Raw genomic sequence first — 13,322 nt, forward strand, 5'->3', positions numbered from 1 at the left:
AGCCCCAATAGCTACCGATGCACCGGCCATCACCGGCTGAGAGCTCCTTCCGCCACGACGGCCAGAGCGCGTCTAATATCGCCGAAGAGCCGCTATTTATAGGCTACAAGTTCGACGCGCACAACTATCGATAGTTAACGAGTATCGAACCATTGCAAAGTAATTTATTACACTTGTATTTCCATGGACCCAGCTTTCGTTGAATTAGTCAATTTACTTTGTTTTGCAATATTTGTAAATATGTAATAAAGCGATACAAGTACAGTGTTTGGCGGTGAATCGCACAAGACTTTAATGATAGCGAAACAAGGAGAAGTGATATAGTTCTCAGAAGTTACCACACACATCTGAAGGCGTTGTGAGTATGAACTTTGAAGACGAAATTTTTGGCCAGCGGGAAGATCTTTGTATGGTCGGAGGTATGTTATTGTTTTGGTCAAGATAGTATATGCTTCGTGGAACTGCAGGCTTTGTGCTGTTCCGATTTATGAGATACGAAAAGCAGAACGCAAAATGTGTTGCAAAATTGTTGGAGAGAGAATAGGAAACCTAAGATACATTGACAGTCTGGGAGTTAAGTAAGTTTATCAGTTAAAATTATTGTGGTTAGCATATCGTATTTTCCCGTAGAATATAAATGTATAGGATTTATTTAATACTGTGTCGTATGTGCTCAAGCTGCAAGTACAGCGTTGTACTGAGAACGTTATAAACTGCAGATTTAGTTTCATAGTTGTAAGCTTATATTAAAGAGTACAAAGCTATGTTGTATGCAATTTAGTACTGTTTATATGGTTGTTGGAAGGCTTCTTGAAAGTTAACTCTCATTCAAACATTTTGAGTTGTTAAGTAGTGAAGTTCTTGAAGTTTATTTTCAGTCACTGAAGCGTTTAACGATGAAACTTGCTAAAAGCAGAAGGTGACGTGCAACTAAACAGTAGATAGTGTGAGAGATTTGCATTTGCAAAACAGGATACTGAGGTAGCAGGTAAGGGTTTATGCGAATGTCTCGGCTTACATTCAGAAAATCAGCGTCTGTTTCTTATTAATCTGAAGTACCAGTGGCGAGTAAATGGTTTAGGGTGTAAGTATATGAATCTCAGTGTTAGAGTAAACAATTTTTAAATCTTAGCTGCGCTGATTAAGAAGAATATGCTGTAGGACAGATTGAATAAGACTGTGCTGTCAGTCTTGTTTGTGGGCCGGTACAGTGAGAAAGATTTCTAAATGCAAAGCAGGCAGTGCTGACCTTTTTGGGTTGTACAAAGAAGATGCAAACATTGAAAAAATGTTCCAACAGTAATAAAGCTTCTTTCTAGATAAATTAGTCCTGTTTTCTTGCCAATTGGCAGTCATTGCCTCATCAATATTTGTGAGGCAGAAAGCGAAAAGGTACCTCGTGTCGAAAATTTAGGAATTTGATTTTTTGTAGTTTTTACATTCAGCATTAAATTCTGAACAACCTGTAAAAGATTTTTATTTCTATCTCTAAATTTGAGGAAGTTATGGCAGGTTGAATATTTATTATATAAAAGAGCTGTTTTGAGATATGGCCTTTTAAAGTTTCACTTTATTATCATTGCTTAACTTTACATATTTAAGAAACAAATTCTGCATATATATTACACTTAAAATGTCTTTTGTCAAGTGGTTTGGAGTTTTTTTAATTGAAACTTCACAACCTGTGGATTACTCCCAGAGACCAATATCGCATCAGAGTGTAAATACATTTGAAACCAAATTAATTGGCCCCTTGTTGAGAAAAATATAGCTAGCCCCGTGCTTATTTTTTTGGCATAATATTTATATTTTTACACTATGTTATGTATTCACAGCAACTTCACTTATTTCATTTCCAACAGCAACAGCTGAGTTAACATGTGTTGGATCCCATTGTTGTTCATACACTTTCTGGGAGTAGATAGTTTACTTGTTTGTTCACAGTCTCACACATAACCTCAAATATTCCTATTCCGAATGGAACCAAGAACTAAATAGGTCCAGGCTGCAACGGGTTACTGGGTATGTGAACCTGCTGGGCCATGTCAAAACTGTAGTGTGCACAATTTCTATCACCATCTTCAAAATTTTCCGTAGTCTTTTTGATAGTTCCCTTATAAAACACTCTTTCTTTTGCAACAAGTTGTAGATGGGACCTCATTTTTTCAATAGTTTCCATTTTAGTTGCTTCAGGCACTGAAACCATTGCAGTTCCTGAAGTGAAATGCTGTTGACAAAATGCACAGAGATCTGATTTGGGCTTCAAGACAACTATTTTTGGACATATCTCTTTCCAAATATTACAAAACACTCTACTTGATACTGGTTTTACAGGCATATCATTTGTAAAGGAAGCCATATAAGTTTCAAAAATTTTGGCTTTATCATCACTTGAAGGTAGAAGCTTGAAATTTGCTTTGTACTGAGTGCTACTTCTGCCTGATAAAATTATGGCATGTTGTTCTGAGTAATTGTGTAAAAACCTCACAACAAACTGAATCAGAAAAAGAAGTCACATTCTTAGTAAGTTTTCTTGCATTACCACGAGCTTTGACAATCAGTCCTGTATCATTATACATTTTTGTTACAGCACTTTAGTCTTGTAATTTTAATATTGTTGGAAAACATGTAAGTGTTTGTACAAACTTGCCGACCTTTTACTAAGTATTTACTTTTTGATTGTTTCCTTTCAGTTTGTACTTTGTTTTCGAGCTGCCAAAGAAGAATCTGAAGTGACACACCTCAATTGGCCTAAAAGTACTTGATCTAATGTGTTGACAGTGTTCTCATAATGATCAGTCTCAGCACATTAATGACACATTTCCAAATATTCATCAACTGAACAGCAATTGCAACATTCTTCTTTGCACCCGCAACCTGCTTTTAAAAACTCTGAAACGAGAGCATAGTCTCTGTCAGCATCAAAAGAGTCAATTAAATTTATGCAGTCATCAGTTACTACCAGGTCAAAGTCTTCAGCACCATCATTCTCATCTACAACGTGATCACTATTAACATTTCGTTCTATTTCAATAATAACATTATCAGTAACATTATCGTTGTTACCTAAGGCTTCATTAAACTTCGGAATGTCTTGTAATAAAGAAATATCAAATAGGTTAACTGAGTCATCACCTTGAGATTCCCGTTCCTCATCACTTGATTCGTCTCTACTTGGCATTCTTTCAGAAAAATAATCTTGAAATACTTTGTAAATTTTTATCATATAAATCACCACCAAGACCAGTATCGTTTAGTGCTTTCACAATTCTATCTTCACACATTGCATACTTTAAACTGAGCAAGCTGTAAACACGAATTTGTAACGTCAGCTGTCGGCTGTTCTTTGAGGGCTACCAACTATACATTGGCAATATCTGTAGGCATTCGCAAAAATAGGACCGTGTGTGTTGTTTGGCATTATTGAAATCACAAAACAGTTTTCTTTTATACGAAATTACTCTGAGCTCCTTAAAATGCTTCTAAAATTTAATAGATGCTATTTTGTGAAGTACTGCATGTATAGCTGCGATATTTAGAAAAGGGACCTCTTGTCGAACCAATGTTATTTTCCGATATCGACAAGAGGTCCCTTTTCCGAAGACTGACATTGATTTTTTTAATGATATAATTGACTTTTGTTGCATTCAGACAAGTTTCAAATCAATGTGAGCGTGTTCAGAATGAAGTAAACTGTTATAATATATTTAAAAAAAAAACGAAATTTGATATTTTACACATTATTGAATGTTTTTGCCTGTACTGAAAATTTTACTCTTCCGACAAGAGGTCCCTTTTTGCTTTCCGCCTCACATTTACTATCTGATGCTACTGTCACGTTATTTGCTCAAGGTCAGGTGCTGATGCTACACCCATCTGCTTAGACCTGTTACATACCTGTGATGCGGTGGTAATGTCATGGTGAGGTTTGATGTTTCTGAGTCTGTCTGTGTTTGTAGATGGTGTGTTGTAGTATTTAGGGGCGCTCTCTTGTGCTAGAAGTATGTTAGTGAGTTGTTTGACATGAATTGAATGTTTCAGGTTGCTATTGGAAGAATTTCTGCTGAGATAGATTGAATTTTCACATTGTGGCTGATGGATTCATTTTTATGTTTGGAAATATTAGTGGAATGTGTTTCTTATGGTCAGAGATTTAATATTATTTTTTTCTTTTTTTTTTCAATTGTGAATAAGATACAGATACTTATGAGTAGGTCATTACTTGTTGCAGTGGGAGATATTTTTGCTTTTATTATATGTTTTATGATGGCGATGAACGAGTCGTCGCCAGTGTTGGCTGGTGGCCAGTGCTAAATAGAAACACACAAATCACAGCAGGTTTGTCAGTAATATCAATAAGGTGCTGGCTGCATGGTCTGGATCTGCAATGACTAAAATAATGAGAAGTCGTTGGAAAATATTACATATATTGTATTTAACTGATTGTTCAGGATTCTTCTTGGCTTCATACATATAAGTATAAACAGATAGCTATTGAGGCCTCAGTTAAGCCATACGTTACTAAGTGCCTTGTTAGAGGTTGCCTCCTATCAGCTGAAGGCTATGCTACTTTACTACTTGACATTCCGAGCAAGAGTGGACGAGAGCTTGCTAGAAACTTGATACAAGCCGCAGAGCAGCACTGGCCATGACTCATGGGTACAGTGACACCAATACGGACCGCAATCGATAACTTCAACCCCTGACAATTGTGGTGTCATACGTTGATATCACATTCCTCCCTCACAAATCTGCGAACGGCCGTTGAATATGGCTTATGACTGCCACATGGAGGACGCCATGCTGATGTAATCGAGGAAGTGGGTAGCCTGACTGCAGGTGAGGCATGCCCACCTACACCCTGCCATTCCGGCCAACGGGAGACTGGAAACGCCTGGAAACCTACTCCACGGTGCACGTCAACATGAGGAATCTGCGCTTCTACAACTATGGGAGCAACCGAAGGGTCGACCTCCATTGGGTCAGGCCACCCGACCGGCAACAAAGAAGGAAATCAGGAAGTGCAGACTGTTCTGCGGCATTGGATGGCATTGTAACTGGAATTTCACTGTGCCCTATCACAGTTGAAGGCACCTGCTCCATGTGGTCATGTGGTCCCCGCAGCGTTGCTGGCACTGCGATCAACTCCACTGTGAGACAGGGTATCCGCACTGGCGCATCATCGCATGTCAAAGGCGAAGCTACGGGCGCTGGCACCCAGGGGTGTGGAGAGCAAGGAAGAGGGCCCTGCAAGGGCAGCCCCGACGGAGCCAACACTGGAAACATAGGGCAAGTGGCAGAGACCCCACAGCTAATGAGACGCATCTGCTTCCGATGCCTGCATGCCTCACCAGATGGACCTGATATGACAAACATGGCGCAACCAAGATGGCGAAGGATGCACCCTTTCAACCATCGGTGATTGCTGTGGGAATGACGAAAATAGACAATATCATCTGGCAAGAATTTGTGGGTCTGCCATGGCAAAGAAATATGGTGTGGGGGGGATGCAACAAGTGCAGATTTCTGTGAGGATGACGTTGCAGTGATTCAACTGCGAAGCACCGCCGCATGGCTGCGATTGGTACGTAGACAAAAACAACAAAAGAGCATCCTCATGAGAATGAGAGTCAATCAATTTAGACATTTGCGACTTAAATGTCCGAACGAATCTTACAGCGGCTCCATTCGATTGAGGGGAGAATGGTGCTGAAGTTAAATGCTGAATACCATTAGCTTCACAAAAAGTTTTGAACCCTGCAGACACAAATTGAGGTCCATTGTCGGTGACAATGACTTGTAGCAATCCTTCTATGCTAAATATAGAAGACAAGTATTTGATGGTAGCAGACGATGTTGATGACATGTGGACAACAGATGGAAAACTGCTAAAAGAATCAACAAGAATTACCATCGTGCGTCCCAAACAGGACCAGCAAAATCTAAATGTAAGCTATTGTGTGGCAAAGTTGCCTTAAGCCAAGAGAAAACTTTCTACGGTGGTGCGGATTGTTTTCTGCACACACGGAACAAGAACAACAAATCTTGGGTGTGTCAGGAACAATACCAAACTAGGTACAGTGACGGCGAGCTAACTGTTTTGTCTGTACGATACCCTAATTACCTTTTTGAAGAAGTCGTAGCACAGTGACTGCAGAGAATGAAGAACAATAAGACGAGACTGATTGTTCTCCGTGCAGAGCAAGATGACGTCACATTGGACAAAAAGTCGTCTGATCAAAAAAAAAAAAAGACGAACCAATGGTTCTTCGATCCAAATTTTTTGACAAAGGCTATTGCTTAGTGACATGACACAAAACGACACTTAATACTAGGTTGTTAACTGTTGCTGTGGTTATACGACAAAAAGTCAGCAGGAAAACTTTCTACTACATCATCATTTTGCACACCAGGTAACATACAAGCCTGTTCAGAAGAGTCAGACAGCAAGTCTGCAGCTATTGGCAATCTGGATAGTGTGTTGGCATGGGTTTTAGTGACTCCAAAAATCAAAGCAAGAGCTTCCATCTAGATCTGCAAGTAGTTACGTTGTGCAGGGGAGAGTAGCTTTGAAGCAAATGCGATCAGGCAATTGCGCAAACCAATTTTGTGAGCAAGAACAGCTCCGATCCCAAATTCGGAAGCATCAACCGTGAGGCCAAAAGGTTATGTACTAGATAACAATGCAGATTTAAGCTGCTGAAGGGCACATTCGCATTCAAGCGACCAATTGAACGAAACGTTCTTTCAACATAGTCGATGTAATGATGCTGCAAGAGATGATGCATGAGGCAAAACCTCTTGATAATAATTGAACTTTCCAAGGATGGATTGTAATTATTTAACTGTCTTGCATGCTGGTAGCTCTGATATTGCTCTTACCTGATCCAGACTTGGATGGATGTCTTGAGAGTTTATTACATGTCCTAAGTAGGATAACTGCTCAGAAAAAAATGTACTCCTGTCCTTATTGAGTTTAAGTCCATTCTCATGTAACACTTCAAATAACTGTCTCAAATTATGCAAATGTTCATGTTGTGTAGAACCTGAAGCTACGATGTCATCTAGGTAATTGCACACTGAAGAAATCGAGGCACAAAGAGCCTGTAAGTACTGCTGAAATAGTGCAGGTGCAGAGGCTCATCCAAACAGAAGCCTCTTAAATTTGTAGAGACCTAAATGCGTTTTCATGACGAGAATCTTGTGGGATTTGTCATCCACGGGAATTTGAAGATATGCATCTTACAAATCTAACTTGGAAAAATATTTACTTTGACACAATTTGTCAAACAAGTCTTCTGGAAGTGGCAAAGGAAATGTTGAAACAACAATTTGAGGATTGATGGCGGCAATTTGTCTGATGGTTTTGTTAAGATAACCAACAGTGAAGCCCATAGTGATGTTGTCACTGGTTCAATCACTCCTTGTTCCTCAAGTGCATGCAGTGTTTTAGCAACTTCATCTAGAAAGTGCATGAAGGAACTGTGTGAGAGCGGAAACATTTAGGCTGTGCATTGTCCTTCAATTCAAGTACGCGTCTGAAAATTTTTCTTGCTCCCTAAACCTGGTGAAAAAAATGTCAGCAAACTCTTGACTTAGTTCGGAAACACTGTTGGTGGGAACATGTTTAGTGACTGCTAGTATGTCATCGAGCATAATTAAGGAAAATACATCAAATAAATCAAGATCACAAATGTTTACAGATGAGGGTGAACACTGTACATGAAAAGAAATCACTTGAGTTTGCAGTCCTAAAACCTGGATACTTTGACCACTGTAGGTAGCTAACGGTAACATTTGCATTACTCAATGGAGGTGAACCAAGCAATTCAAAAGTTTTATGATTCATGAGTGTAACAGAAGCTCCAGCGTCCAACTGAAAAGAAATCATATGATTCCGAACGTTCAAGTTTACAAAAAGTTTGTTCTGCCATCAGCAAAAATTAACATTCTGAGAAGCAGTGTGCACTGGCTTGTGTTGACAGGCAGATTGTGTGTGACGGGTCTCCTTACGTCGGCTTGCACTGGCATCACAAAGAAATTCACACACTAGGGTAATGGCACAGGTACAGGAGGCGAATGTACAACATTTATTGCCATTGCTTATGGCTCATTGTGATAGGAAGTCTTATTTTGGAAACCATTCTGGTGGAAGCTACTTTGTCTCAAAACGTAATATGGAGCATTAGATTTTTGTCTTGAGGCACACTGCCTGGACATGTCCCTTCTTGTTGCAAAAATGGCACACGGCCTTGCACGATGGGCATGAGCGCAAAGCAGGTGACTTCTTCCGGCGCATAACTTGTGTCTGTCTCCTGGAAGTGAATTGGGCAGGCGTGCGCCGGGCCGGTATATTATCATGTATGTGTGATGCGCGTGCAGCCAGCTTGCTAACCTGACAGACAGTGGGAGGCGATTCAAGAGAATTTGCAGCAAAATCCAAAGTGTCTTGCCTGTCCAAAATGTGCAACACTTGTTCTAAAGTGGGGTTGGATAATTTAAGAATTTGCTCTCTAATGCTTGTGTTGGACACGTTCTGCACAATAGCGTCCTGTACCCTTATGTCAGAATACGATATGCCACAAGAACATGAAAAGCCACAGTCGCAAGTGAGGCCTTGCAAATTGGCTACCCACTCATGGTAATTCTGATGAGGTACCCGTTTTGTGCGGAAAAATTTGTACTGCTGAGTGACAACATTGACACTTTCCTTGTAATAATCAGTTAATTCCTGAACAAGTTCTTCGAAACTGTGCTGATATGGAGAACTTCTCGGGAATAGTTTTAGGAGAATGAGGTACGATGCTACGCCAACACAAGATAAAAGCATATGCAGCTGTGTTTTACGTTGGATGTCATATGCAGCAAGGTGGTGTGAAAACTGCACATGTCGCTGCTGCCATCTTTCCACGCAGAAGTCAAATGTGCGGAACGGCGGGACTGTGACCCGCTGTGCAGCCGGTACTTATGGCACAGCTTGTTGTTGTCCCTGGACGAGCGGTCCCAATGTGTGCAGTAGTGCGTTGGGCTGCTGATTCTGTAATCATAACAGTTCTGCCTCTGGATTTGCCATCACAACGAAAGCAAATAATCAACAACGGGAGTAGGAAAAAAATGTCATGCACTCGTCAATCACACCATGTGGAGAGGATGGGTGGCACAGCCGGGTATATAGTCTGGAAACATGTATAAATAGTGCTGCTTTCACTGTTCCACTTTCCAAAAAATCTGTACCTTCAACCTTTTCGCCAATTGTTATGACGACAATGACTACGACGAACGAATCGTCGCCAGTGTTGACTGGTGGCCGATGCTAAATAGAAACATATAAATCACATCAGGTTTCTCAGTAATGTCAAAAACATGCTGGCTGAATGGTCTGGATCTGCAACGACTAAAATAATTAAAAGTTGTTGGTAAAAAAATAATATATATTGTACTTAATTTGTGATTGGTTGGTATCATGATTATTGATGTACCATTAGAATGTGTTTCTGATATTACTCATGTGGGCATGGTTTGGTTTGTTGTACTGTGGTCTTTGCTTTAGGTAGAGTAAATGAAAGTGTGGAAAATAGATTTTAGCATTTGAGTGTGTTGCTTTGTGTACAGTGGGATTTGTTTTTTGGTGCTATATAGGTCAATTTGTGTCATCGGGTTTTGGAGTTGGGTGCAAGTTCACGATATCAAGACCTTTGCTTGAGGATTATGGGTGAAGTGAAATTTACAATACCGTGTTTTAAAGTTGTATGTTGGTTCCTGGTATCGAGGGCTTTGTTGGAGCTATGTAGGTGAAAATTGTGGTGTTGAGGTTTTTAATTGTGTATGGGTTGCTGGTATTGTAGTCCTCATTTGAGATATCGAAATTTACAGTGCCAATAGATTTTGTTTTTGTAATTTTTTTGTGTTAAATTTTGATGATTTCATGTCCTTGATTTTTGGGCAAATATTTGTTTTGTTGTAATGTCATTATTCTTACTGTTGTATATTTGTCTGTGCCCGAAACCACCTCTGTCATTCTGTTCTCCTGTCAGTTTCATTCTGTTGTTGGAGTTAAATACTTCACATGTTATTTATGTTTGTTTGCAGTTGTAATAAGTGATGTCATGGTCACCGTATTGTATGTGCTTGAAATAGTTTAAACCATGACATCACTGTTCAAAACAGGTGGATGGAGTCATGATTTTTTTTTTTGCCAATCTACCTTTTATAATAGTTAGATCAGTAGATCCCTTTATATAGATTGAATTTGTTCTTCAGATATAGTTTGTGTGTCTAACTAGAAATAATGATATGTTTCAAGGATCATTGGTCTGTTGTACCAAAATGGTGTAGGTTACATTGGTTTTACACTCTGTGTCTTCTGTGCCTACATACTAGCTACTTACAGATTACCAGCAAGCTCAATGCCTGAAAAGTAGTAATAGTGAACATATTGGTCTCCATCACTGCTCATGTTACTCTGAAGGAATATTGGCATCTAGTTCTAAATAGCCCAAGCAATCGTAGTCTTATGCCACAAGGTTTTTGTTAAATACCTCTCTTCAGGCAGATGTTGCCAGAAGAAGCAATTTCAGTTCAGGTTTAAAATTGTGTAAAGGTTTGCAGCAGCCAGGCGTCTTTGATTTTATTCTTCAGTTTCTATTTACCATGGCCGGTTTTGAATTCACAAGCGATTTATCATCAGATGGGACATATTTATTGCATATTTCCAGCATTGTTGTGGCTCATGTAGCTATGGCCAGAGAACAAAACATGTACACACTGAATGTAGTGAGAAGTATGTACTATTCACGCCTGGCCACAGCTGCACCTCTCCAGCAGTGCTGCAAACATGTACCATCTGATGATAAGGCAACAGTTGGCTCTCCCCATCCTGTGCATCATACTGCACCTGAGAATGCTGTCTGGTGGGTAAAAAAAATCAGTCATTATAGTGGGTATATAGGTGTCAAGAAATAACTGTAGTGTGGCTGTGAAAAATCAGTTCAAGCTGAACTGTGTTCGGCACTGTCAATACAAGACAGGAATCTAACTTAGGAATTATATCCTATGGTGTGAAGATATTTAAGAAGTTCCCATCTAACATACAGCAAGTAATTGGTTATCTCAGCCAATTGAAAACATTCCTGGTGATGACTGCTTCCACTGCTTATCTTAATGCAAGGGTTTGATTCCTCCTTAATGTTGAAACACCTCATTAATAGGTTGCAGGCAACATCAGCATATTGCTGCAATAGTTTCCATTGAATATCTATGAGCAGTAAAAACCTAACTATGCAGTTCTTGCAGAATAATACGATATGTGTGACACTATTCCTCAAATAAATTGAACATTGTCATAACACACTGCTTATTTGTGTTACACTTATTCCACTGTTAAGTTGATGGATTGTTGTTAATTTAACAAATACATAATTCCTGTCTCAAACTCGGCTGTGGGCTGACTGTCTCAGCACCAAAAATCAGTTTTTTTTGTATATCCTCACAATAATAGGCACTGAAGCTTTACATTTTCACTGTTTGAGTTACAGAAATTACAGTTAAAATTTAACTCATTCAATCAAACTCATAACTCATTCTTTTTAGTAGTTCCTTCTACCACAAAGATTAGGCCGAATCATTTGTTTAAATAATGAAATTAATATAGTTACACAAACAATACTTTTGACAAACCTGGTAATTATGTTGGAATTAATTAAGTGCTGACTTTGCTAATATGTTTTTGAATAGAGCCAAATAGATACTTCAAGAATCTGAGTAGTTTTTCTTCCAAATGTTTATATTTACTACAGAACTTACATTTATTTATAAGTCAACAATAGAATCTGTCACAAAACAATTACTGATTTCACCCTATAACAAAAATTTAACTAGGAATGGTCAAAATAAATTAGGGAATTAATTACATATACAAAAGAAGGCACAGAATGAGACCTTGTGCTATATTCCTTAAGGTGGAGGGCCAGCATTTCTCTTTTATGGAAATGCAGATTATATTCATACATGTAAAAGTAACTAGGCAGAAATTAAAATAAAAGTAATTTAAGGAGACAGGTGGAAAAATAAGAGATGAAGTAAAGAGATCCCAGCTTGCTTCATCACAAATGCTTAAGGCCTTGAAGATGCACCTATAAAATGACTCTTGGTAAACACTAGCATCACTGTCAGCAGCTGCCCATTTACATTGTGAATGCAACATGTTGTCAGATTAGCTGATTATATGCTTCACCATTTGACAGCTTAATATTTGCTGAAATGCAGCAGTTTTCACTTCATAGGTGCTTCATTGGCAATGGAGTGGTGTACTCTACACAGAAAATTCATGTTACTAATCAGTACATACTTAATTCTTTTCTAATTTGACATACAGTGATGTTATTCTACTTATGTTTGTTCTTTCCACTCATTCAGTGTATCTTTGATTTATTTTCAGGAACGCATCGCAAATTCGGTAGTACAACAACAGAATGACTACAGGTACGAAATGTACACCTCGCCACTCTAAATTGGGGCCCAGCTCATTGCCAGACTGCAGAAGAACGTCTCTGTGAGATAGGATACCCTGGACCATATCTAAGCTCTTATGGGGCGTGGTGGTTACAGAAACATCCGCCAGCTTGTCACAAGCTATTAACATTGGTGACTGGGCTGAGGATGCTGTTTTGATCAAGACTGACCCACATCTCATTTTGGACAATCCCTACACCTCTCCAAACTAGTACTCCAAATGCTCCACAAAACACTGAGGCTTCATCATCATGAAAGATTGCCCATCAGCTCTCGAACATACAAGGTACTGTGGCGAATAAGTTCCACTGCCATCCTTGGCCTGCTGTTCCTTCCATGGTGTGGCCAAGGAGGGGAACGATTTGGGGTCGCACTTCTGTGCGTTGAATTGAACTTGTGATTGCTTAGAGTCTGCTAGTCTTTCACCACCACCAACAATAGATGATGGACTATGATTCATCGCGTGTCTTTCTCCCTGATGCCACCCACTCAGACCAGGGGCACTACCCACAGGCGCCACCTAGCCACAGCAAAGGCAACCTGGTAGGACGGCCATTGCCGGGAGTCCCGATGCCGCAGGGGGATGGGTATATACCCCTTGGCATACGTTGGGAGTTACCGGTGCTGGCATGAGCAGAGCGATCCCTGTGCGGTCAGGGGGCTACAACCAACACGGTACATGGCGCCCCCACCACAACGGACTGGCTAACGTGCTGGATATCAGGTGGAAAGAAATCCATGGTCATCGTCGACACAGAAAGTGACACAGCAGAATGCATCCAAGAAGGTGTCCTCGCCCAAGAGATGGGGAA

General features: G+C 39.8%; 1 long non-coding RNA gene across 1 annotated transcript in view; it reads left to right on the forward strand.

The window, feature by feature from the left end:
* The first annotated feature begins 332 nt into the window (after positions 1-332).
* LOC126299265 (uncharacterized) overlaps positions 333-13,322 on the forward strand; it is an 89,838-nt gene continuing 76,848 nt past the window's right edge. The window contains exon 1 of the long non-coding RNA XR_007552762.1: positions 333-578. This is a non-coding gene — a long non-coding RNA (uncharacterized LOC126299265). The remainder of the gene's footprint in view (positions 579-13,322) is intronic.

The sequence above is a fragment of the Schistocerca gregaria genome, chromosome X, assembly GCF_023897955.1.
Source record: "Schistocerca gregaria isolate iqSchGreg1 chromosome X, iqSchGreg1.2, whole genome shotgun sequence".
NCBI lineage: Eukaryota > Metazoa > Arthropoda > Insecta > Orthoptera > Acrididae > Schistocerca > Schistocerca gregaria.